This window comes from Hippopotamus amphibius, chromosome 2 (genome assembly GCF_030028045.1).
Source record: "Hippopotamus amphibius kiboko isolate mHipAmp2 chromosome 2, mHipAmp2.hap2, whole genome shotgun sequence".
Classification (NCBI taxonomy): domain Eukaryota; kingdom Metazoa; phylum Chordata; class Mammalia; order Artiodactyla; family Hippopotamidae; genus Hippopotamus; species Hippopotamus amphibius.
This window is the reverse complement of record NC_080187.1, coordinates 142,684,134-142,712,130: the sequence shown is the minus strand read 5'-3', so window position 1 is coordinate 142,712,130 and position 27,997 is coordinate 142,684,134. Positions and strand designations below refer to the sequence as shown.

General features: G+C 45.9%; 1 pseudogene; it reads right to left on the bottom strand.

Annotated features, from left to right (window-relative positions):
* The window catches only part of LOC130844520 (uncharacterized), a 28,139-nt pseudogene extending 7,920 nt beyond the window's left edge, over positions 1 to 20,219 (bottom strand).
* Between the last annotated feature and the right edge of the window lie 7,778 nt (positions 20,220 to 27,997).

Genomic DNA, 27,997 nt, shown 5'->3' with positions numbered 1-27,997 from the left:
AGGAATGGCATCCCGTGCTTCCCTCCAGCGTCTTTACCACACTGTATTGTAACTGGTGTGTTTACGTGTCCATATCCCTGTTACGTCTGTTGAATGCTGGGACTGCATTTCTGCCATGTCTATCACCAGGGTCTCGTGCATAGAAGGAGGTAAATAAATGAGTCCACTACCTCCCCCATTTCCCACGCAGCTGGAAGTGCCATATAATATCTGGGGAGCATTCCAGCTGTAATATTTGCTAGCGGGACTTTACACACGTCGGAGCGGCCAAAGCTAGTTTTGCATTCTTACGGCTAGTGAGCCTGACGCTGGCGCTGGCAAAATAGCGCCTTCCAGGTGTCTTCGCTGACAATGAGCAGGGGCCGATGGCTGCTGGATCTCTTATCCAGGCGACATGCTTGGGCTGCAGATGGCACCAGGAATGACGTGGAAGGGCATCACTCATGCTTGGCAGTGGCCCTGAGATCCTGGGGATCGATTCATGGGGCCGAACTGGATGCAGGAAATGAGGACCCTGCTCTTTGGCGGCCCTTCTCGGGAGGACCAATGGCACCGGACTCAGAGATTGCAGTTCTTGACTGCCCAGCCCGTCCTGGTGAAATCTAGGCTAGGGGAGAAGAGCAGCCCCTTACCACATTTCTTGTGAGGCTGCATGGTGTGGTGGAAGAAAGAGATAAGGAAAATCGCTTCTAGGCTGTGGCCACTAGTTAACCAGTTACTCCTCTGGGATTCAACAAAAACAGAGGACCCAACAGGTTTGCTACTAGCCCAGGGAATAGTGAATTCGGCAGCTGCTTTGTTGGCCCAAGACCGTTTCCTCATCTCCAGTGAGAGCCACGGCACTGGCAGAGCTAGGGAGAGAAGCCACTGAGGGTGGTGGCCTTGTTAGTTGCCAGTCATGAGTTTGGGGTGATTGCAGGGCAGGAAGATAGAGAACAAGCCTCTTGTGAGACAGCACTTGGCTGGATGTCATGAGTAGAAACAAGGGAGCCTTGGAACAGATGCCAAAGGAACCAACAGACCCTTTCCCAAGGCCCAGTGTACACGACTTTCCCAGGCTCCACTGCCAGACACCATCACGTTAGCCTCCTCGGCTGTGGCCACCACCACGTGCCGCTACAGCCCTTGTTCCGGGAGAGGCTGTGTGGGGACCCTCAGCTGATACTCATGCAGTGTATTCTGGCCCCGGTGGCTGGGGTGCAGCATGCAGGTGCGCTGCTCTACGATACCCAGACTTTGGAAGAGATTTTCCCTTTATAGCAGGGCATCATCCGCTCCAGCTCCTCCTCTTCCACAATTGCTTGTGGCTGCATAGTGTCCAGGTGTACTGGTAGCAGCGACAAGGTACATGAGCGATGAACGCAGGATCTCCAAGGATGAGTCCCCAGCCATCAACGAGGATGGCTGCAAGACGCCTGCCCACTCTCCCTCCGTCCCTTCCCTGAGCGTGGTGGAAGGTTCCCTTTGCTATCCGCTTTCTCACCTCCTGTTCCAAAGGGTCAGGTTCCATCTACTGAGGAGGAGCTCATCTCTCACACAAGAGAAGGAGGGGACAGCACAGACTCCCTTCTCTAGGAGTCCCAACCCGCTTTCCTGCAGAAAAGCAAGAGCTGCAAAACCCCTGACACCTCTTTCTCCTGCTTCCGGTTCCTGTAAGCCATGTGGGTGGAAAGGCCATGGAGCCGGGCCCTGGATTGGCTCTTCTCCCCTGCTGATACACCCTGGTTCTGGTCCTTGGTTTCCTTTTGCCTCTTATTGCCTGAGGTCTCCTGCTGTTGCTGCTTAGGCGCATCTCTTCTAGTTTCTGCCTGACAAGACACAGCGGCTTCAGATACCGGAGAAATTGTATTCAGGAGAAAGGGGGTGCGGGAAAATGGGGATGGGGGAAGAGCAGGAAATTGATCTGTTTGGGGACTGATGGGAGAGGAAGGCATGGGAAGATGGGGAAACCTACTAAAAGAATCATTAGGAGTCTGATAGAGGGAATTCCCTGGTGGTCAGGGGTTAGGACTTAGTGCTTTCACTGCCGCAGGCCTGGCGTCAATCCCTGGTCGGGGAAGGTCCCACAAGCCGCATGCTGCAGCCAAAAAACAAACAAAACAGGTGGGAGGGAATCTCAGCTTTGTAATTCAACTATACTTCAGTAAAAAGTAAATTTAAAAAAAATTGTTTAAGAAAGAGTCTGATAGAATTTATAACTCCCTTCCTCTTTCCTGGAGTGTCTGGCTTCCTCTGCACTCTGTTGAGGAGCAGGTCAGCTTCAGGCTTTGCCCCTACATAGGGGGACAGAGGAGATGTAGGGCTAAGTACCTGGCACACTCCTTTCTGGCCTTGGAGGCAGCAGTCTCCCGGAAGAGGGACACATTGTGCTTGAAGAAGGGCGCGTACTTCTCGGTGTCAGGCCCAGGGTAGATGTGCCGGTGTCCCCCCAGGTGGGAGTCCTCATAGCGGTCCTGGACCAGCATTGCTGCATGGATGGACTCATTTTGTTCTTGCCTGTGGAAACTAAACTCAGGGTGAGTCAAGGAAGGACTGAGAGAACGTTCAGTAGGGAGAGGAAGGCTGGCTGAGGCTTTGAGAGCCTCCTGCCAGCTTCATGGCCTTTCAGGACCTGCCCACCTGGCCAGTCCCACCTGTGTGTAGCCATGAAAACAGGCTTGGCTTTCAGAAATATGGTTTTCATCCTAAGTGCAATGGCTTCCTCTTGTAAACTAGCACTCCAAGTTATAATCTTTTAGGTTTCTGATTACGGAGTAGTATTTAACTACTACTCTATACAGTAGTTAATTACAGAAAATTTACAAGAGCAAAAAGAAGATAAAAACCTCTAATCTTACCATTAAGCTGGCATATTGGCTATGAGGATGAACTCTAGGGCAGGCCTTACTGAGTTTGAACCCTGGTTTTGCCACACATTACCTTGTTCTTTATTCCTTCCTTTCCTTCCTTCTTTATTTTAGAGGAAAATGGGACCATACAACATTTTTAAATGGCTGCCTAGTATCCTACTGGTTCTATGATTGTACTTTTGTTTAGTAAGTCCAGTAGTTTTCAACCTTTTTTCCCCATTGAAAGACATGATTCCTAATGGTCATGTGCACAGTCCAGTCTCGTGGGAGTACCTGGGGTATTTACAGTCACACTTCACCTTCATTCACACAGACATTTGAGTGCCTACTGTGCGCCAGGTCCTCAGGATGTCATGGCAAAACTCACACACACACTGGCCTGCATATCACAATCTAAGTGGTGAAGAGTGATGCTATTACAGGAATAATCCTCACTCTATTCAAGCTCATTTTTATTTTATTGATTGACTGATTGGCTGGCTGGCTGCGTTGGGTCTTCATTGCTGCACACTGGCTTTCTCTAGTTGCGGTGCGCGGGAGCTACTCTTTGTTGCGGTGCGCGGGCTTCTCATTGCTGTGGCCTCTCTTGCTGCGGAGAATGGGCTCTAGGCGCATGGGCTTCAGTAGTTGCAGCACATGGACTCAATAGTTGTGGCTCACCGGCTCTAAAGCACAGGCTCAATAGTTGTGGCACACTGGCTTGGTTGCTCCGCGGCATGTGGTATCTTCCTGGGGCAGGGCTCAAACCTGTGTCCCCTGCATTGGCACATGGATTCTTAACCACTGCACCACCTAGGAAGCCCCTCAAGTTCATTTTTATTGTCATTATCAAATTATACTTTAGTATCAGCAACACATTACTATGTTTGTAACCCTTCTTACAATGGAAACAGTGGGTAAATGATGACGCCCTATTACTGAATGACTAAACTGTTTTGTGATTATAAACTTTCACAGGAAATGGTTTCTAGAGGAGCTTTATTGGAACAACTACTACAAGCAACTATATGCCAATAAATTGGATAACCTGGAAGAAATGGATACATTCTTAGAAAAATACAATCTTCCAAGACTGAACCAGGAAGAAATAGAAACCATGAACAGACCAATCACAAGTACGGAAATTGAGGCAGTGATTAAAAATCTCCCAACACACAAAAGCCCAGGGCCAGATGGGTTCACGGGCGAATTCTATCAAACATTTCGAGAAGAGCTAACACCTATCCTTCTCAAACTCTTCCAAAATATTGCAGAAGGCAGAACACTCCCAAACTCATTCTATGAGGCTACCATCACCCTGATACCAAAACCAGGCAAAGATGTCACACAAAAAGAAAACTACAGACCGATATCACTGATGAATATAGATGCAAAAATCCTCAACAAAATACTAGCTAACAGACTGCAACAGCACATGAAAAAAATCATACACCATGATCAAGTGGGGTTTATCCCTGGGATGCAGGGTTCTTCAATATACGCAAATCAATCAATGTGATACATCATGTCAACAAATTGAAGGATAAAAACCATACGATCATCTCAATAGATGCAGAAAAAGCTTTTGACAAAGTTCAACATCCATTTATGATAAAAGCTCTCCAGAAAATGGGCATAAAAGGAAATTACCTCAACATAATAAAAGCCATATATGAAAAACCAAAAGTCAACATCATTCTAAATGGGGAAAAACTGGAAGAATTCCCTCTAAGGACAGGAACAAGACAGGGGTGTCCACTCTCACCATTATTATTCAACATAGTTTTGGAAGTGTTAGCCACAGCAATCAGAGAAGAAAAAGAAATAAAAGGAATACAAATTGGAAAAGAAGAAGTAAAATTGTCACTCTTTGCAGATGACATGATATTATATATAGAAAACCCTAAAGACTCTACCAGAAAACTGCTAGCACTAATTGATGAGTTTAGTAAAGTAGCAGGGTACAAAATGAATGCACAGAAATCTCTTGCATTCCTATACACTAACAACGGAAGAGCAGAAAGAGAAATTAAGGAAACTCTCCCATTCACCATTGCAACCAAAAGAATAAAATACCTAGGAATAAATCTGCCTAAGGAGGCAAAAGATCTGTATGCAGAAAACTTTAAGACATTGATGAAAGAAATCAAAGATGACACAAACAGATGGAGGGACATACCATGTTCCTGGAGTGGAAGAATCAACATTGTGAAAATGACAAAGCAATTTACAGATTCAATGCAATCCCGATCAAATTACCAATGGCATTTTTCACAGAACTAGAGCAAGAAATCTTACGATTTGTATGGAAACACAAAAGACCCTGACTAGCCAAAGCAATCTTGAGAAGGAAAAATGGAGTTGGTGGAATCAGGCTTCCTGACTTCAAACTATACTACAAGGCCATAGTGATCAAGGCAGTATGGTACTGGCACAAAAATAGAAAGGAAGATCAATGGAATAGAATAGAGAACTCAGAAGTAAGCCCAAACACATATGGGCACCTTATCTTTGACAAAGGAGGCACGAGTATACAATGGAAAAAGGACAGCCTCTTCAATAAGTGGTGCTGGGAAAACTGGACAGCAATATGTCAAAGAATGAAATTAGAACACTTCCTAACACCATACACAAGAATAAACTCCAAATGGATGAAAGACCTACATGTAAGGCCAGACACTATAAAACTCCTAGAGGAAAACATAGGCAGAACACTCTATGACATACGTCAAAGCAACATCCTTTTTGACCCACCTCCTAGAATCATGGAAATAAAATCAAGAATAAACAAATGGGACCTCATGAAACTTAAAAGCTTTTGCACAGCGAAAGAAACCACAAACAAGACTAAAAGGCAACCCTCAGAATGGGAAAAAATAATTGCCTATGAAACAATGGACAAAGGATTAACCTCCAAAATATACAAGCAGCTCATGCAGCTTCATACCAAAAAAGCAAATAACCCAATCCACAAATGGGCAGAAGACCTAAAGAGACATTTCTTCAAAGAAGACATACACATGGCCAACAAACACATGAAAAGATGCTCAACATCACTCATCATCAGAGAAATGCAAGTCAAAACCACAATGAGGTATCACCTCACACCGATCAGAATGGCCATCATCACAAAATCTGGAAACAACAAATGTTGGAGAGGGTGTGGAGAAAAGGGAACTCTCCTGCACTGTTGGTGGGAATGTAAGTTGGTACAGCCACTATGGAAAACAATTTGGAGGTTCCTTAAAAAACTACACATAGAACTACCATATGATCCAGTAATCCCACTCCTGGGCATATACCCAAAGAAAACCATAATCCCAAAAGAAACTTGTACCATCATGTTTATTGCAGCACTATTTACAATAGCCAGGACATGGAAGCAACCTAAATGCCCATCAACAAATGAATGGATACAGAAGATGTGGCATATATACACAATGGAATATTACTCAGCTCTAAAAAGGGATGAGATGGAGCTATATGTAATGAGGTGGATAGAACTACAATCGGTCATACAGAGTGAAGTAAGTCAGAAAGAGAAAGACAAATATTGTATGCTAACTCACATATATGGAATCTAAAAATGGTACTGATGAACTCAGTGACAAGAACAAGGACGCAGATACAGAGAATGGACTGGAGAACTCGAGTTTTGGGAGGGGGCGGGGGATGAAGGGGAAGCTGAGACGAAGCGAGAGAGTAGCACAGACATATATATACTACCAACTGTAAAATAGATAGTCAGTGGGAAGTTGTTGTATAACAAAGGGAGTTCAACTCGAGGATGGGAGATGCCTTAGAGGACTTGGACCCGGAGGGTGGGGGGGACTCGAGGTGGGGGGGGGGGAGTCAAGGAAGGGAGGGAATACAGGGATATGTGTATAAAAACAGATGATTAGGGCTTCCTAGGTGGTGCAGTGGTTAAGAATCCACCTGCCAATGCAGCGGTCACGGGTTCGATCCCAGCTCCAGGAAGATCCCACATGCCGCGGAGCAACTAAGCCCGTGGGCAAAAAAAAAAAAAAAAAAAAAAAAACAGATGATTGAACTTGGTGTACCCCCAAAAAAATAATAAACAAAAAAAAAAGGGAAAAAAAATAAAAACAGAAGGGAAAAAAAAAAACCAGAACAAACCCCATAAAGTTCCTTATGTGCTAATACGAAATAGTTCTAAAATACAGTGGTAAGTAGGGTACAGAGAGTGTGAAAGTTATGCTATTGTCTGGGTAAAAGGAGAAAAACAATTTATATAAATACATGTATATATGTGCGTTAAAGTTTTGTGAACGTGTACACATGACCTAGGGAACACTGATCGGTTCCAGGGAAGAAAACTGAGTAGCTGGAGGAGGAGGGTAGGAGAGAGACTATTCACTGTGTCTTTTGAATTTGCATACATAATACATCACTTATCTATGATATGTGGTGTATTATCGATGCAAAACATTGTTTTTAATAGCTACTCAGCCCCAGACTGCCTTCTCCATCTAGAGAAGGACTCTTACTCACAGGCAAGTAATAATAAACGAAGATAAGTTACACAACTAAGCACACATCAAACACCTGGGGCACCTGGTTTCTCATGGCTCTTGGTGGCACTGGAAAAGCCGTTCCTTCACTCACCGCTTGTCCTCTTCTATCACCTTTCTTCTGTCACAGCCCCGGAGGTTGACAAGGGTCATGGTATCACGGAGAAGTGCATCCTTCACTTCTCGATCAAGGCATGAGTCAGTGGTGAAGCTCGGAGAGTGGTTTACGTGCCGGGAGAAGGCATTATCCATCCCCTTCCTAGACCACCTGAGCAGGTCATGATTCTTGCAGGCCCAGCTGGAGGGTCTAGGAGAGACATCCCCCTCCAGTGGCTTTAGCCAAAGAAGCTGAATGTTCTCACTTCCAAGGCCACAGGACTCTGCCACAGAGATCCCTCCAGTGTACAGGCTGGTGAGAGCAAATCAGACAGCCTGACTCTATAGCTATAGTGTCCTTACAGGCAAGGCTTACACGAGGAATGTTTGGGATCCAAGGTCTGGGTTCCTATGGTGGAGGCCAGAGACCACCAAGATTGGACTTAGCAGGTCAGAAGTGCCGATGTCTTACACCTTCTGCTACATCCTATCCATCCTACGGCCTGTGCGTCCCCCATTCCATGTTCCACCAGCTGAGTACACTCCTATCCCAGGTGTCCTGTTCAGGGGCAGACCTTGGTTTTGCAAAGCCTGGGAGATGATCCTCACCTCCAGCAGCCAGGGCTTCAGTGTGTGGTCCAGCAAGATGTCAAAACCAAGGATCTCCAATCAGGCACATGTACCTCCACTCAGATATTAGGGAAAACAGGTTCGGCAGTTGTGGCGAAGAACAGAATGTGCCGAGATGCTGGTTTTGATGATGATGTCCTCGATGTCTCCCCTCAGCTCTCGGGGGTCGTAGCTGTGCTCTCGCAGCCAGGCATTGAGTGTTGACAGCTTCCTGTGAGGCCCAGGGGTCAAAGGAAGACCAGCGGAGCCGGGCTGCAGGCAGGAGGCTCGCTAACACTAACCCTAATTCCATGCCTAGGTTCCTTGCTCTTTAAGGGGTTGCTACCAGCTTGGAGCAGGGCTTAATTATAGGGTGGGGTTTGGGGCTGCACTTGGTAGTCAGGCACAGGACAGGATTCTGTAAAGGTTAAGCCAGCTCAACCTCCCAAGGGCCAGCTCAGTTTCATGGGCTGCTGAGACCGTGGGGCTAAAGGGCAGAGAAAGAGGAGAAAGCAGAGTAGAGCATACCTTTCACTGCCCACAGCATCCTCCCGGACAATATGCTCACTGTGTCTGTTGGTAGCATAGTTGGTCAGGTGCATGCAGACGTCATCCTGGGAAGAGAGTGGCCCTGTGGCCTCTGGCTGCTTCCACATAGTTCTTCCCTCCAGCCCTGCGTTGCCTTTTGATGACCCACCCCTCCCCAGGGTGACTCATCTCCTCTCCCTCTTCAGGGAGGACTGTTCTGTGGCTCCCAGGGAGGGGGGGTGTCCTTCCTGCAGGTGTGGCTTTTCTGCAGTCAACCCCCCACCCCGCCCCCACCACGTGCTCTCCTCCTACTCCTCCTAGCCAGGTGCCCAGGCACTCCAGGTTTCACTCCTTGTTCATGGGTGACAAGCTAGCTGCATGACAAGCCCCTGTACCCGGTTTCTCCACAGAACCTCAGTACTCGTGGCAGTGGAAGAGGGTGCTGCCCTGCACCGTAGGGTTGCTGGCTGCCCTCGTTTTTTTTTTTTTTAAGGATGTTGTTTGTTAAGATTGTTTTCATGTGGACCGTTTTTTATAATCTTTATTGAACTTGTTACAATATTGCTTCTCTTTTATATTTTGGTTTTTTGACCATGAGGCATGTGGGATCTCAGGTCCTTGACCAGGGATTGAACGCGCACCCCCTGCATTGGAAGGCAAAGTCTTCACCACTTGACCTCCAGGGAAGTCCCCCAGCTGGCCTCCTACAGGTGGTTGTGCCTGGGCCCCACGTAGGGCATGGTGGCAAAGCGGGCCAGGCCCTCCTCATACGTGAAGATCCGAAGAGGGTCACAGGATGTGATCAGGATGTAGATTCGCGTGTCAAACTTGAAGCCGTCAATGAGGAAGGGCTGAGAGCAGCAAACCCACAAGGGGAAAATAATAATACGGTGGTTTCTCAGTATCTGCAGGGGACAGGGTCCAGGACCTCCCCAGGGATACCACACTCCATGCATGGTCACGTCCCTTGTACAAAATGCTGTCAGCCCTGTGCATCCACGGGTTCCACATCTGCACAAACAGAGGGAGGGCTGACAACTTTTGAAGTACTTACTCTGTACCATAAACTGTTGTAAGCACTTCAAATACATAATAAGTCATTTAATTTTCACAGCAACCATATGAGATACTGTTATGTGATATAACTGAATGCATATGTCCTAATATAAAACCCTTTTGTAAGAGTGATGCCATCCACAATAAAAATAATGATTTATCCTTTAAATAGGTAATAACTGAATACATACTTTTTCTTTAAATATCACTCTCATCAGTTTCATGGGTAAGTAAAGTGTATGTTATCAGTATACTATGATCTATATAGGTCAGTCCAGTAGCGAGATCAGGAACAGTGTTCCTTCAGTTTTTTAAGCTGTGAGCACCTAAAATGCTATACAAGGGACAAATTTTTAAGACAATGCATATGGTGAATATATTGCTATAATCTAATATAGCATACAGCAATTGCTAAGATATATATTTACTGGTATGCAGAGAAGATAATGTATTGCATAATAATTTGACATAAAAGATAATTGGTGAATGTCTGTAAAGGGAAAGAAATGAGGCAGATCGCCTTCCTACATTATGAACAAATGTACTGAAATTCTCCCGGTGTTCAAAAACTGGTGGGATGTTGGGGGACGCCCCAAAAGGAACCAAAGTGTTCTTTCTGTCCTAACAGCCAACGCTACCTTTGGTGGATGGTCTCACAGCCAGGTGCTTCTACTGATGGTGTCTCACGGCCAGGTGCTTATACTGAAGGTTCCGGCAGGACTGATCGTGTCTCTCCTTGCGCACCCAGATATCAGAACCATCTATCCTCCTCCCAAGAATTGAACCAACTGAACGAAGCTGAGTCCCATTATATAAATGTCCCTCCCAGAATGGAAAGCTTCTCTTTTAACTTAGGTACCCAAATGAGAACGTCTAACTGCGTGCGAGAGCTAGGGAATAAATTAAAGAGAGATTTGTTTTTCTGATGGGTAAGAATTACAAAGCCCCCTATCTTTCTGCTTTTATCTTGGGGTGCATGAGAGACATACAAACATGTTTCCAGCTCTCTGCTCAAAGTAGAGGGTGTTCTCCACATCCAGCTGTCACCTGTCTTCAAGAAGAAAGCACGTGCACGTTCATTATCACCACTGCATTCCAGGCCGCTGAGTTAGGTGCCGTGTGGTTACACATCTCTATTCACCACACTAATTTTAAAGCCAGCTGCAAACAGGCAAATGCGTCCTTTCTAACTCTGAGCTCTAAATATTCATCAACAGTCTGTGCCTCACCTCCTCCACACGTCACAGTGCAGGGAAAGAAGTCAGTTTGTCTCCACTGATGACTGATTGGCTGGTAAAAGAAGAACTGGATCATGCTGTCCCTGGCCCCAGTGTACCTGGTCTGGATGGAGAGAACTGTGATCACATATTTGCATACAATGAGCTAGTGCCTTCCACACCTTTCAGTATGAGGGGAACCCAAGTCACCTACGTAGACAAGCATGTCGATCACTACAAACTCTGGTACATGAAGTTTCCCAGAATATTATTATGTGATAGCATTTCAATTAGATTTGTCATCAACAGGATCTCAGAAGGTCTTCAAACAATCTCCCTGGAGTCATTTTCCCAGGTAATTTCATGCCTGGGAATGAGTTCACAAACATGTAGGCGGGCATTTTTTGTTTATTTGTTTCACTTTTCTTTCTTTCTGATACTTTTGAATTTAATTTCCATGAGAACAGGAACGGAGACAATCTGGGTTTGCTTACACCATGGCACGTAATTGGGACCCAAATTTATGGTAACAACATCTTTAAGCATCTTTAAGCAGACCCTTCTGAAAAATCCCTCTGAAAGCACAACTACAGAAACTCAAATGTACACAAAGCCATGGCATTTGCATATGAGCCTTCCAGTATCTAATTAAAATAGAGGAGGGGCAATGCTGAATGTGAGCAGGCAGTTATAGACAGAGGTAAGTTTACTTTCAGGTTATTTTACTTGGGCAGCATTGTCCTCTCCCTACTTTTTTTTCCTTCCATCCTGATTGAACAAATCAGTGAATTGAGGAAAAGTCTCAGAACGCAACACAAAGAGAAAAAGAGAGGGAAAACAAAGGTTAAACTTGGGGGGGATAGATCCAGAAGTGCCAGCATCACATGGAATTCAAGAGAAAGAACAGAGGGCTTCTCCGCTGGCACAGTGGTTAAGAATCTGCCTGCCAATACAAGTGACACGGGTTTTATCCCTGGACTGGGAAAATCCCACATGCCACGGAGCAACTAAGCCCATCTGCCACAACTATTGAAGCCCGTGCGCCTAGAGCCCATGCTCCACAAGCAGAGAAGCCACCGCAATAAGAAGCCAGTGCACTGCAATGAACAGTAGCCTCTGCTCTCCACAACTACAGAAAGCCTGCGCACAGCAACAAAGACCCGATGCAGCCAATAAATAAAAAATTAACAAATTTCTTGAAAGAATAGAAAAAATAACGAAGAGGCTCTATACTTGATTACATAATTGCTGACAGTTTCCTAGACCTTAAGGAAGACAGAAGTTCTCAGTCTAAAAATATTCATCAAGTTCTGAACAGACACTGTAAAAAACACAACAAGGATAAAGAGAAATTCTGCAAGTTATCATAAAGAGAAAAGTGATTCTCTATAAAGGAGTGAGAATCAGAATGGCATCAGGTTTCTCGTAGGCAATAATGGATGCAAGAAAACAAAAGCATTCAAAGTGATGAGGGACAATAGGTTTTACATCTAGAATTCTACAACCAAATTATTCACTGCTAATCAATAATCAATTGTCAACTTATAAACAATTTATGATCAAATTATCAATCAGTAATCAGTGAGATAAAGTTTTTCTTAGACACAAAAAGACAGACACTTTACCACTCAGAGACTCTCACTAGGAAAAAACAACTACTAGAGGATATACTGAAAAAGAACTAATACAAATGCACAGCAAAGTAGTGAGGTGCAAGAAGCAGTAATGGTGAAATAAATCAGTAAAGCTTATTAGTAAATCTAAATAAGGGTTGACTGACAAAGGAATGTATTTAATTATAAAACAGTAAAAAAAAAAACGTAGCATTATAAACTGGTGAAAAATTCCAGACATGAGATGTGTGTGTGGTGGGGGGGGTGGGGGGGCAGGGTTACAGTGATGGGATGAGGTGAGCACAGAAAAGGCTTCCAGGGAGTTTTGCTTCTGGCTAGGGAAGAATGGCTTGTTTCAGATGAATCCTCCCAGTGAGAATAAGTAAAAGTGCTGCATAAAATACTGTTTAATACATTTGAAGGCATCAGAGAATGACCACAGTAGTGAGGATTTGCAGGGCCAATATCCCAGACACAAAGGAAACCCAGAAAGGTGAGTACAATACTTGGCACCACCTTTGGTATCATCATCTCTGCTCAAGACATTTTCCATTTTACAAGTGGTGACTGAGCATCTGAGAAGCTGAACCGACCTGTCATCAGACTCAAGTGGCCGGAGACCAAACCTGGAGCTCCAGGCCCCCCAAGGGGAGGAGTGTTCACACAGCATGCAGAACTTCCCTGACCAGGGATAGAACCTGTGCCCCCTGCAGTGGAAGGCTAAAATCTTAAGCACTGGCCCACCAGGGAAGCCCTTGTTGCTATTCTTGTAAAGAAGAAACCAACATCCACAGGGTTAAATTGGTAATGCCATGTAACTAATATGCCAATAAATCTGGGGTTGATTCTAGATTTATCTGGCCCTAAAGTTCATACTGATTTCAGGAGACTGAACCTGGAAGTGGACACCTTGAAGATACTGAGTGCTCTGTCACTCAAGATGTTCAAGCTGCTGCCAGGATACTGCACTCAGATACTGATCTGAGCCCCAAGGGAACCATGGACTTGGATGGGAAAAGGATTACCTCTTCATTGTCACGAAGCTCTAACAGATAAACATGTAGGTCCCAACATATAGTAGTATTAGCAGTACCTGTGATTTTGTTACCATAGAAATCATAGCTGTTTTCACATGGCATGAACATTGCGGCAGGCATCTCAAAACACGCAACTATATTCACCACCATTTCAAAATCAATCGTACCAGTACATCCTATTATAGTGTGTTAAAAGAGAAGCAACTCTACTACTATATGACATGTCCATGCTTTTTATTATTTTTCAAAGGTTTGCTATTTATTTGGGGTATTTTTTTGGCTGCATTGAGTCTTCATTGCTGCTCAGTTGCAGTGAGTAGGGGCTACTCTTCATTTCAGTGCACGGGCGTCTCACTGCAGTGACTTCTGTTGTTGTGGAGCATGGGGTCCAGGGCTGCGGGCTTCCATAGTTGCAGCACTCGGGCTCAGGAGTTGTGGCTCATGGGCTCTAGAGCGCAGGCTCTTAGTTGTGGCCCAGGGGCTTAGCTGCTCAGTGGCATGTGGGATCTTTCTGGACTAGGGTCTGAACCCATGTCTCCTGAATTAGCAGGCAGATCCTTCATCACTGCACCACCAGGGAAGTCCCTATATCACACATTTAAAATTATTTCAGTAACTATTTCAATATAATTGGTTTCCAATTACACAATACATTGTAAATATGTTTTTTATATTGCCGACCTGTAATCCAATATATTTTATTTCTTCCTAGTCATGGAGTACCTCTGTGGGCGGCATACGTGAAACCATTTGGAGGACCACAGCTGCATGACAGAGGCAGAGGCCCGAGGCCCATTCTGGCAGCTGGTCTCCACCCTGCGGCACTGTCACCAGAGGGGCATCATACACCGGTTACTGAAGCCAGGGAATCCTCCTGGATGCCCACATGAATCTGAACATTAGTGACTTCGGCCTGGGCAACACGGGTGAGGAGGGAGGAAAGCTTGATACATTCTGTGGCAGCCTCGCTTACACTGCCCCAGAAATGTTCCCGGGGGAGAGCTACTGTGGCCCTACAGTGGATGTGTGGAGCCTGGGAGTTGGCTGGTACACCATGGTGCTCAGCTCTCTGCGCTTTGGGGGATGATGGTTTTGGGCCTGCGGCAGCAAATCCTAAGAGACCAATCGGAAACCTGTTTACAAAAGACTGCCGTCACTCCAGTGAAAGCAGCGATGCAACGGACCTCATGAGTCATCGACTGGTGAACATGGGCCAGGAGGAGCCACTGGAAGAAAAAAGTGGGGTGGGCGGGTGAAGCAATGCTTCTGATGGCCGTGGAGGTGCTGGATTTGAATTCCATGCAGAGAACACTCACCGTTCCCTGTACCAGGTCCCATGGAGCGTGGCAGCCGGAGCTTCTTCAGTCATCTGTGGGGCGTAGAGAACACTCCCATCATCCAGTGGACCAGCCCCAGAGAGCGCGGCAACCTGACCTCCTTCGGTCACCCATGGGGTTTATTCACAGGCTTCACTCTGCTGGAACGCTTCCTGCTGGGCAGCCTGCAGCAGAGGTGTGTTAAGATGCAGTTCCAGATTCTAGAAGCCACCCCCTTCTTCTGTTTCTGGCTGTGGCCAGAGGGAGTGGCTGAGGACACACTCTCAGGCTGCCCAGCGTGGGAGGAGCGTCCAGTGTTGGCCACACCCAGGGTGCATTTGCTTCCCTCTGGGGCTTCAGTCGTGCTGCCAGTGCTGCTGGTGGAGGAGGAGGCCCCAGGGCCACACTAAGTGGCTGGGCTGGGGGTGGCGGTCCTCTCCTCCGGGCTGGGTGGGGGACTGGCAGGCTTGCTGGTCATCTGTCCTGACTCCCAGTTTTCATGCAGCACCACCTTTTCTTCATGGTAGACCCACCTGGAAATCAGGGTGGACACCTCACGGCTTGCAGAAGGCTCAACGTCCCAGCTACTGAGCTCCGCTGAAGAGCAGGGCCTCACCGTGCTGACAGGGATGGCGCAGACCCCACCTTGCATAGTTGAGAGCTCTCGCTGCCTGCTCTTGAGTCCTGCTAGTGGTCCCACGTCGAGCCCAGAGTCATCACCACTGTCACCCCTGGGTTCCCTTCTCGGGCTGGCCAGAGTCGCTGTTTATTTACGTGATCGTTAATAAACTCTTTTGGATCCTCCCTGCACAGAATTGGGGCTGGGCATTTTCCAGTTAGAGAAGCGGGTGGTCATGTAGGACTTGGAGTGAATCAGAACAGCTAAATGGAAAAACGACCTAAGAGAATTAGTACATTGAGTCCCAACAGCGACAGTTGCTGCACTGCAGGGCAAGTGCAGATACAGTGTACTGCCTTCCTGCACTGCCATTCCGGAACACTGTCAGAAGCCCCGAGGGGAATGTTGGTCCCTGCGGCCTGTGTTAATTATGACTGAGAGGCCCATAATAGGATAGCAAGGTCCCGTGAAGCAGCCAGTGGGCGCTGTGGTCAGGTCCCTGTGCAGCTGAGTTTCCTGCCTATCATGCAGGAGCCGGGCTCTCCCCTTCCCCCTGGGGGAGGGACTGCGATGTATGTTTTTGTTCTTGTTTTTCTTGTTTTACTGGTTTTTAATGTGGACCATTTGTAAAGCCTTTATTGGGATCTCAGCTCCCCAAACAAGGAATCGATCCCACACCCACCCGCGTTGGAAGGTGAAGTCTTCGCCCCTGGACTGCCAGGGAAGCCCCTTTCTTAATTGTTTGCTGTGTGGGTGTGACCACAGGGACTGGATGGTGATCCTGGATGCTTCTACTATCAAAACACGAGATGTGTCAGCGTCACCTGGTTCCCTGGTTCAGCGAGCCCTTGAACACACGCATGACTGGAACAGGGTCTTCTTCCCGGAGACCTGTCTTTGGGGGCACGTTCCCTCGGAGGCGTCACTTCTACAGTTCCATTGCCTCTTGTGCACTGCCCTGTCACTTGGCGACTGCAGAATCCTTCACCACAAGACACAGAGCACTCTGACCACACACCCGTGAAGCAAAGAAGAAAACGACCGCAGTTTAGTAAGGACTGGTAGGACAGACTCTACAGGGTGGGCCTTCCCAAGGAAAAATTGATCCTGACATTATGGCTGTTTCAGGGCTGTCACATGTCTCTCTGGGAATGAGCAGCAGCACAGAGAACTCCCAGCCATATTCTCAGATTTTCTTTTACTCAGAGAAGCAACAGAATCACCATGCAGAGACAACCATCACAGAGATGGGACAGCGCCGTCTTCAAGGATGTAAGAGCTGTCACTCATGTGTCTTTGTACTAGAGCCAGCAGTGTGCAGCCCTCAGCACACAGCCCTTGCTGCCAGCTGTTACCCCCTCACCCCACTACCAGGCAACGGTTACCGGGAGACCACTAATGCCACTCTACCTGTCCCGCTCAGCCATTGGTCGGCACTGCAGAGGGCCCCGCTCAGCCATTGGTCGGCACTGCAGTGGGCCCCTCCCCCAAGCGAGCAACTGTCAGTGAGCCACCGTTAGTGGGGACCATTTTTTCCAGTCACGGGTGGGTGGAGTGTGGTCATCAGGTGGAGAGTGAGGTAAGAGGCGGATCCCCGCCATCTCCTCCGGGGGCCCAGGGCACAGGCTGGGGGTGGGTCCTTCAGGGCTCCAGAGCCCTGGCCAAGACTGTCCACTGTCTGCACCCTCCCCTCCCCGACCCTCATGGCAGTGGCAGTTTGCATGGGACACAGTCTGGGGGACCTGACCCCCACTGTTTGGGCGGCCTGAGGAGAATGAGGGCCAGCTGGGTCCTGGGCGCTGGGAAGGGGTGGTTACCCCGGCCCAGAGCACCCGCCCAGCACCCACTCTGGGTCCCCCCCAGTGCCCAGGCCTGGCTGAGGAGGCGGGTCTCTGGCGCTGGTCCTTACTCACCTCCTGTAGTTTCTGCTCTTAGGGGGTGCACAGGCGCGTGCACCGAGTGCTCTGTGTCCTGTGGTGAAGGACTCTGCAGTCGCCACGTGACAGGTCAGCACACAGGAGCCAATGGAATGTGCAGGTGATGCCTCCGAGAGCTCGTGACCCAAAGCCAGGCCTCTGGGAAGAAGACCCTGTTCCAGTCACGTGTGTGTTCAAGGGCTCGCTGAACCAGGGAACCAGGTGACAACTGACACATCTTGTGTTTTGATGGTGGAATCATCCAGGATCACCATCCAGTCCCTGTGGTCACACCCACACAGCAAACAATTAAGAAAGGGGCTTCCCTGGCAGTCCAGGGGCGAAGACTTCACCTTCCAACACGGGTGGGTGTGGGATCGATTCCTTGTTTGGGGAGCTGAGATCCCTATAAAGACGTTAAAAATGGTCCACATTAAAAAAAAAACACAACAAAACAAGAACAAAAACATGCATCGGAGTCCCTCCCCCAGGGGGAAGGGGAGAGCCAGGCTCCTGCATGATAGGCAGGAAGCTCAGCTGCACAGGGACCTGACCACAGCGCCCTCTGGCTGCTTCACGGGACCTTGCTATCTTGTCATGGGCCTCTAGGTCGTAATTAACACAGGCCGCAGGGACCACATTGCCCTCGGGCCTTCTGACAGTGTTTGGGAACGTCAGTGCTGGAAGGCAACACACTCTCTCTGCACGTCTGCCCTGCAGTGCAGCTGCTGTCGCTGTTGGGACTCATCATGCTGATGCTCTCCATTCATTTCTCCATTTAGCTGTTCTGATTCATTCCAAGTCCTACATGACCACCCGCTTCTCTAACTGGGAAATGCCCAGCCCCAATTCTGTGCAGGGAGGATGCAAAACAGAGTTTATTAACAGTCACGTTTATTCACAAGAATTGGAAGAACCAAGGGCGGTGGGGGCGGCGGGGGGGGTGTGTGAAACGAGGCTTTTGATGGCCATGGAGGTGCTGCATTTGAATCCCGTGCAGAGAACAGTCTCATCGTCCACTGGACCGGACCCCACGGAGCGCGGCAGCCTGAGCGTCTTCAGTCACCTACGGGGCACAGAGAACAGTCTCACCCTCCACTGGACTGGGCCCCACGGAGCGCGGCAGCCTGAGTGTCCTCGGTCACCTACGGGGCGCAGAGAACAGTCTCACCCTCCACTGGACCGGGCCCCACGGAGCGCGGCAGCCTGAGTGTCCTCGGTCACCTACAGGACACAGAGAACAGTCTCACTGTCCACTGGACCGGCTCCCATGGAGCGCGGCAGGCTGAGCATCTTCGGTCACCTACGGGGCGCAGAGAACACTCTCATTGCCCACTGGACCAGGTCCGAGCGAGCGAGGCAACCTGACCTCCTTTGGTTACCCTCAGGTTTTATTTATATGGGCTTAACTTTGGTTGATCTCTCTTGCTGGGCAGCCTGCAGCAGAGGTGAGTTAGGATGCAATTCCATATTCTCCGAGCCAGTCCCTTCTTCTGTTTCTGCCTGTGGCCAGAGGGAGTGGCTGGAGACACACTCTCAGGCTGCCCAGCACTGGAGGCGCTTCCGGTGTTGGCCACCCCTGGGGGGCAGTTGCTTCTCTCTTGGGCTTCAGTCCTGTTGCCGGTGCTGCTGCTAGAGGAGGAGGCCCCAGGGCCACACGGAGTGGCTGGACTGGGGGTGGCGGTCCTCTCCTCTGTTGTGGGTGGGGGAGAGGGTGCGGGAGTGAAAGACTTGCTTGTCTCCTGATCTGACTCCTGATCTTGGTGCTGCAGCACCTTTCCTGCATCGTAGAACCACTCGGGTATCAGGGTGGACACCTCTGAGCTGGAGGAAGACTCAGTGTAGCTGCTATAGAGCCCAGTTGAAGAGCAGTTCCACACAGTGCTGGCAGTGATGGTGCAGTCCCCCACCTCAGATCCCTCAGAGCTCTTGCTGCCTCTTCTTGACTCCTCCATGTCTTCCCACCTCGAGTCCAGGGTTATCCGCACTGTCGCCCCCAGGTTCTCGTCACAGGCTGGCCGGAGTGGCTCCTCCCGGCCCACGTTCACCCATACGTGGTGCAGGAGTTCGGTTGTGTTGCTTCGTTTGCTGGGGTTGACTACGATCATTCTCTTGATCAGATTTCTGATTTCTGGTGAGAGATTAAGTGGGATGTGGTATCGCCCTCGTACGATTTTCTGCTGCAGATCTGAAAGGCTTAGTCCCCAAAAGGGCCAGGACCCGGTCACCATCTTGTATAGGATGACTCCCAAGCTCCACACGTCCACCGGTGGGCCATAGTAGCTCTTTTGTTGGAACATTTCTGGGGCAGAGTACGTAGGACTTCCACAGAATGTGTGCAGCTTCTGGCCCTCCTTGCACTTTCGGCTCAGGCCAAAGTCGGTGACCTTCACGTTTAAGTGGGCATCCAGCAGGAGGTTCGCTGGCTTCAGGTCCCGGTGTACGATGCCCCTCTGGTGACAGTGCTGCAGGGCGGAGAGCACCTGCCGGAACGGGGCTCGGGCCTCTTCCTCGGTCATGTAGCCGTGGTGTTTCAGGTAGCTGCACAGGTCTCCGCCACAGAGGTACTCCATCACAAGGCACAATGTCTTGTCGGTGTTAATCACCTCGAGGAGTTTCACGATATTTGGGTGATCTAAAGCCTTCATGTTCCCAACTTCTTGGGAAAGTTCCCAGTACCCAGAGGAGCTTAGATCCAGTTTCTGAATGACCTTGATGGCAACCTCTGTCCCGGTCTGAATGTGCCGGGCCAACTTCACCTTGGCGAACCTACCTTCGCCGATGGTGTGGAGGATCTCGTAGTTCTCAATACGAGCCTCGTTGTCAGTAGAGGTGGCCGTGAGGCCCTGCATGGTGGTGAACTGCTAAACTACACTAGCCAGCAATGCTAACTATGCTAACTAACAATGCTAACTATACTAAAAATGCATAGTATGCTAACTATACCAATTGTACTAACTATGCTAATAAACTATTAACTATACCAACTACACTGACTATTCCAATGATACTAACTATGCTAACTGTACTAACAGTGCTAACTAATACTAACTATGCAAATAAACTATTAACTATACCAACTACGCTAACTATTCCAGTGATACTAACTATACAAACTGTACTAACAGCGCTAACTAATACTAACTATGCAAATAAACTATTAACTATACCAACTATGCTAACTATTCCAATGATACTAACTATACTAACTGCACTAAGTGTTAATAACTATACTGACTATGCTGATAAAGTATTAACTATACCAACTACGCTAACTATTCCAACGATACTAACTATGCTAACTGTACTAATACTAGCAATACTAACTAAAAAAAACTAGGATAAATGAGAAAAATAACAAAAAACAGCTAAGGTAAAATGAGAAAAAGAACAAAATGAGAAAAAGAACAAAACTAAGATAAAATGAGAAAAAAACAAAAGAAATAAGTGGCAAAAATTGAGAAGAAAAAACTAAAATTAAAAGAAAATGATAAAAAGACAAAAATAAAGAAAAATGAGAAAAAGGCAAAAAAAAAAAGGAAAAATGAGAAAAATAAAAAAGAGTAGAGAAAAAAAATCAACAAAATGGCAAGAACAAGGCAAAAAACACACTAGCCGGGGATCGATGCTCTCAGGTCACCAAAAACAGCTTCCTGGGCTCTAAGGACCTGGGCCCAGCTGGGGTATTTTATAGGGTGAGTTTCATCACAGTGGTGCCCTGTGAGCAAGGGCAAGAAACGGACCAGTCAGGGCTGGGGATAAGCCACAGTGGTTTTCTCACTTTTTCAGTTCAAGTCCCCTTTGCACTTAGGAAAAAGGATCCCAAAGAGATTTTTCTTTATATGCGTTAATAGAGATTGGTATTTGCTTTGATAGAAACTAAAATCTGTAGGGTGCTTCAGTGGCCTTTTCCTTTGTAGTTTGAAAATCAGTAATAATTTTAAAGACCTCATAACATCTACACTTGAAGTATTCAGTTCCTTTTCCTGAAACTCTGGTCTCAAAATAAATGTTACAGCTTAACTGACTACATGATATAATAGGAAAACGTTCTGGTGCATAAGACACTGATAAGGTACATCATTCATGTCTGGGAAGCTGCAAGAAGATTTGCCAGGAGGGTCGTGAGCAGATTTCTCTTCAGGAGCCTGGGAGGCCAGATGGCAGGGGTCGGTGTATTCCAAGTGTTGAAGGAAAGAGGCTGTTGACCAAGAATCCTATATCTAGCAAAACTGTCCTTCAAACACGAGGGTGAAATTAAGACATTGCCAGCTAATCAAGAGTTGAGAGAGTTCTTAACCACCAGACCTGCCTGCAGCAGGGAGATCTTCAGGGTGGTGTGAAGGACCCTGGACAGTAATACAAAGCCTTGTGAAGAATAAAGATCTCTGGTAAGAGCAGATAGCTGGGTGATTAGAAAAGCTAGTCCTAATGTTCCTTTGGTTTCTATTTGATTTAAGGGACTAATATAGAATTAAAAACACACGAACACACACAAATCATCACCTTGTTTCTAATCTTTTTTTTTTAATTTGGGGGTGGGGAGAAATCTGCTTGTTCTCTAAAATGAACGTATGTGTCTGACCTCATGGATTGCATTTAGAAATCATAGCGTCTCTGTCTTCCAATACAAAGGTAAACCAAGTTCGGGTCCCTTTGAATGCAGCAGCTCAAGAACAGAAGCTACAAGATAGATGGATTTGAGGCAATAGGAATAAGAGCAGGCTTCAAGAACAGGAGCAGAGGAACACTAGTAATATGTGCACAAAAGTCTCAGAACCCTTATTCCAAATACCACCTTGAATATTATTATAATAAAAAATATTTGGGAAAAATTTTTTGAGAAATGTGTAGCACCTTGCATTAGTCTGCAGGACACCATAAGAGAAAACCACAGGCTGGGTGCCTTAAACAGTAGAAATTTACTTTCTCACAGTTCTAGAGGCTAGAAGTCCAAAATCAAGGTGTTGTCAGGGTTGGTTTTGGTCAGACGTCACTTTCTGGCTTGTAGACAGCCATGTTCTCACTATGTCCTCACATGGCCTCTTTGTGCACAGAGAGAGAGAGAGAGAGTCCTGGTGTTTCTTCCTCTTCTTCTACAGACACTATTCCTATCGGATTAAGGCCCCACCTTTATGGCCTCATTTAACCTCTAACCTCCTTGTAGAGCCTGTCTCCAAATAGTCACATTGGTGGTCAGGTTTTCAATATATAAATTTTGAGGGGATATGAATTGGTCCATAGCAGTCTGCCTTTTGCATATGCAAAATACACTCCATCTCAGTATCCCTAGAAGTCTTAACCCATTCCAACATCACTTCCAAGCCCAAGGTCTCATTAAATTTCACCTGATCGGGTATGGATGAAAAATGACGCATAAAATTAACCATCACAGAACCTATAAAGAAAAATATCACACATTGTTGAAACACATAGTAGAAAAGTTGAACACTACTACAAAGATGTCCATTCCCTTAAATGAACTGAAACATGTAATTCCAATTCAGATGACAGTAGAATTCTTTTTTCGGAACTTAAGATAATTTTGACATTCTTGTGGGAGAATGAGTGAGGACGACATTTGTAGAAAAATTATTCGAGGTATAGAAAGACGTTCCTTATCTGATGTCAAAGCGTGCTGCAAAACTGTTGTAAGTAAACGAGTGCAGTTTAGTGCAGGAGTAGACATGAGTCATGGACTATAATTAGAGTATAGAAACAGACCCATGAGAAATGAGTTCAAAGTTCAAAGGCAGGTCATCATAGAGGGAAGAGTAGTTTAAAAAACAAATACTATAAAACTACAAAAAGATTTTTTCCAGGACATTAAAGAAGATCTAAATAAATGAAAAGATATCCTCTACTTATGGATCAAAAGACTTAATATTATTCAGATGACAACCTGCCCAAATTAATCTACAGACTCAACACAATCCCTAACAAAATCCCAGCTTCGTTGCAGAAATTGACAAGCTGATCCTAAAAGTTATGTGGAAATATAAAGGACCCAGAATAGCCATAACAATCCAGAAACAGAACAAAGTTGGAGGGCTCAGATTTCTCAGTTTCAAAACTTACTACAAAACTGTAATAATCAGGACACTGTGGTACTAGCATAGAAGAGACACATAGATTGATGAAATAGAATTGAAAGTCTGGAGATAAATCCATGTTATCTACATTGATTGAGTTTCTACACAGGTGACAAGACCATTCAATGGGGAAAGAATCATCTTTTCAACAAATGGTGCAGGACAACTGAACATCCACATACAAAATAATGAACTTGGACTCCTAGCTTATAACATGCACAGAAAAGTTAAGTCAAAATTTATCAGAGACCTAAATTTAAGAGTGGAGATGGTAAAGCTCTTGGAAGAAAATGTGGCCATAAATCTTCATGCTTTGGAATAGGAGACAGTTTCTTAGATATGACACCAAAAACAGAAGCTACAACAACAACAATAGATAAGTTGGACTACATCAAATTTAAAAGCTTTTTTGCTAAGAAGGACAGGATCAAGAAAGTGGACAGCCCACAAAATGGGAGAAAATATTTGAAAAACCTATATATATCTGAAAGGGAACTTGTTTCTAAAGTATGTGAAGAACACAACTCAATAATAAAAACACAAGTAACCTGATTAAAATAATGACAAAGGATCTGAATAGACATTTCTCCAATAAAGATTTACAAGTGGCCAATAAGAACAGGAAAATGTACTCAGCATCTTTAGACATTAGGGGCATGCTAATCACAAAGAGAGATAGTAAGCAAGTGTTGATGAGGACGTGCAGAAATTGGAACTGAATACATTGTGAGCGGGAATGCAAAATGGTCTAGCCATGTTGGAAAGCAGTCTGACAGTCCCTCAAAAGGGTAGATGTGTGGTTCCCATATGACTCAGTGATTCCACTCCTAGGTATGTACCGGAGAGAAACGAAAACAGGTTCACACAAAAGCTTGTACGTGAATGTTCGTAGCAGCATTATTCATAACAACCAAAAAGTGGGAACAACTCAAATCAAACCCATAATAAAATTCCAAAAATTGGCAATAACTGATGGATAGATAAAGGTGGTATATTTGTACAATGGAATATTATCTGGCCAGTAAAAGGAATAAAGGACTACTGTGCATAACAATGTGGATGAACCTTACAGACATTATGGTCAGTGAGGGAAGGCAGACACAAAAGGCCACATAGTGTATGATTCCACTTATATGAAGTGTCTACAATAGGCAAGAATATTTCGTTACACATTAAATCTAGAGACAAAAGTAGGTTAACAGTTGTCTAGGCCTTGTGGGAGAGGCCGTGGGAGGAACTGGGAGTAGCTGCTAAAGGGGACAAGGTTTTCTGGGGGGATGTTGATAATGCCTTTTTTAAAAAAAAAATCTTATTGTTTTTGGCTGCGTTGGGTTTTGTTGCTGCACGTGGGCTTTCTTTAGTTGTGGTGAGTAGGGGCTACTCGTCACACAGGTTTCAGTAGTTGTGATTCGAGGGTCCAGTAGCTGTGGCGCACTGGCTTAGTTGCTCCGAGGCATGTGGGGTCTTCCCGGACCGGGGCTGGAACCCATGTCCCCTGCAGTGGCAGGTGGATTCTTAACCACTGAGCCACCAGGGAAGTCCCGGTGAGAATGTCTTAAAATTGATCGTGGTGATGGTTGCAGAACTCTAAAAGCCATAACAGTAAGTCCCCTCCATATGAACGAAGTCCATTCTGAGAGCATGTTCGTCAGTCCAATTTGCTCATAAGTCGAACAACGTTAGCCTAGGTACCCAATTAACATAATTGGCTATATCGTACTGTACTGTAATAGGTTTACAATACTTTTCTCACAAAAAATACATAAAAAACAAACTTAAAAACAAAGAAAATATTTTAAACCCTACAATACAGTACCTTGATAAGTACAGTAGTACAGTACAACAGCTGGCATACTGGGGCACATTCATGTCTTTGAAAGTTCCCAACTTGAAGGTTTGTATGTTGGGGACTTACTGTAAATTGTATACATTAAACAGTGACTTTTAGGCTATGTGAATTATATCTCAGTAATGTTGTTAGCAAAAAAAAAAAAAACACACACAAAAAAAAGTTTGATGAGGGAAATTGCTCAACTAATGTAAGAAAAATAAGTAAAATCAGAGCCCAAACTCACAGCGTACACCAAAATAAATTATGACTATTAAAGTGCTCAGTGAAAAAGTAATTAAACTGGAATAGAACTGTTGGCATGGGAAAGACCTTTTCAAGCATAAAACAAATTACAAGGAAAAATTAATAGGTGTTATGAGTACAGAAAAATTTAAGAACTGCATGTGAAATTTTTTTTTCTGTCATTGAGCTCACCTCAACACACAGCCCCCTATTTTGTCCCTAGCAGGAAAACCCAAACTTGGCTGTAGCTTATGGATTTAAGCATAGTCAAGTCTGGTCACTTACAGATTGGCCCTGTCCTTTCCCCTTCTCCCCAGAGGTGGTCTAAGTATCTAGGGGCAAAGAGGAGGAAGGGAAACTCAGGTATCTGTCTGGCTCTGAAGGAGGGCTGTCTGGTCCTCAGAGCTGGGCTTCCATCCTCCCTAACTCCCCTTGGGGACAGCGGATCCCTGGAGCTAGTGTTCGGCAAAGCTGCCACAGCACATGGGTTTGGAACCCCAGCATGTGTGAGCTCACGGTGTTGTTTATACTGCATTGTGCTTTTGCTCCATGTCCTGGTCATTGCCTGGGTCGCGCTGTGAGGATGCAGCAGCAGCATATCGTTTGTCAACACCCCAACAGTTCTGAGTCTGGCTGTGATGACAGAAGGAGGTACCGGCCCCACCCTAGGGCAGCACACACCCTCTCCCACCTCAGATAGTGACTTTGACCGCCTGAAAATGGCGTCATCTCTGCTGTGTACCACCTCTCATAATGGAGAGTTCCTACTAAATGATGGTTTCTCATAGTGCCATCCTCAATGGTATGTATTATACCAATTAGTATGTAAATACTAATTAACATGTACTCTTTATAATTACAAATCATTGGGATGTCGAACATATAGAGACACCCCAAAGAGAAAGAAAAAAGTAGCGTTGAGAATAGACAGGTAGTTTCCCTCTATATACAAAGTTGATGAGGCCTAAGAATATTTCGTTTCACATTAAATCTGTAACCTAGTGTTTTCACTGAACTACTCTATCCCTTTGTTTAGAAACTGTTTAATGAGGACGTTGGTACAGTGGGTTAGCAGAGAATAAAAGTAACTTTTCTCTTGTTTCGGGCCTTAAACAGGAAAAAAATGCTTTTCTCTTTGATAAGAGTCTGAGCTGGTAGATGGTTTAGGGGTAGAAGAGCTTTGTTCCCTGAGGTCACTCAAAGGTCACCCAGACCCCTTCCTTCTGGCGACTCTACCACCCGGGAGGAGCGTGCTCCAGCCAGGGAAAGTGAGGAGAGAGCCGTGAGGGCACACTAATGGGGAAATTTGGAGTTCTACCATACTCTTCTTGTGTAACCTTGGACTACCTAACCTCCTAATCTGCACCGTGGGGTATTATTGTCTGTGTGAAATTATGGCTGGGAAGTTTTTTGTTTTACTGAAGTATAGTTAATTTACAATGTTGTGTTAATTTCTGCTCTACAGCAAAGTGATTCAGTTATATATATACATATATATGCATTCTTATTTTTTTTTTTTTTTAGGCGCACGGGCTTAGTTGCTCCATGGCATGTGGAATCTTCCCAGGGCAGGGCTCGAACCCATGTCCCCTGCATTGGCAGGCAGATTCTTTACCACTGCGCCACCTAGGAAGTCCGATGCATTCTTATTTTTAAATATTCTTTTCCACTATGGTTTTTCATAGGATATTGAATATAGTTCTCTGTGCTATACAGGAGGACCTTGTTGTTTATCCATTCTATATACAGAAGCTTACATCTGCTAACCCCAACCTCTCACTCCCTCCCTCCCCAACCCCCTCCCCCCTCCTTGGCAACCACAAGTCTGTTCTCTTAAGTCCATGATTCTGTTTCTGTTTCATAGATAGGTTCATTTGTGTCATGTTTTAGATTCCACACATCAGTGGTATCATATGACATTTGTGTTTCTCTTTCTGACTTACTTCACCGAGTATGATAATCTCTAATTGCATCCATGTTGCTGCAAATGGCGTTATTTTGTTCTTTTTTATGGCTGAGTAATATTCCATTGTATATATGTACAACATCTTTATCCATCCCTCTGCCGATGGACATTTAGGTTGTTTCCATGTTTTGGCTGTTGTGAATACTGCTTCTATGAACATAGGGGTGCATGTTTCTTTTTGAATTATAGTTTTGTCCGCATATATGCCAAGGAGTGGGATTGCTGGATCATATGGTAATTCTAATTTTAGTATTCTGAGGAACCTCCACACTGTTTTCTACAATGGCTGCACCAACGTACATTCCCACCAATAGTATAAGAGGGTTCCCTTTTCTCCACACCCTCTCCAGCATTTGTTATTTGTAGACTTTTTAATGATGGCCATTCTGACGGGTGTGAGGTGGTGCCTCATTAGACTTTGGATTTGCCTTTCTCTAATAATTAGTGATGTTGAGCATCTTTGCATGTGCCTATTGGCTATATGTATTCTTCTTTGAA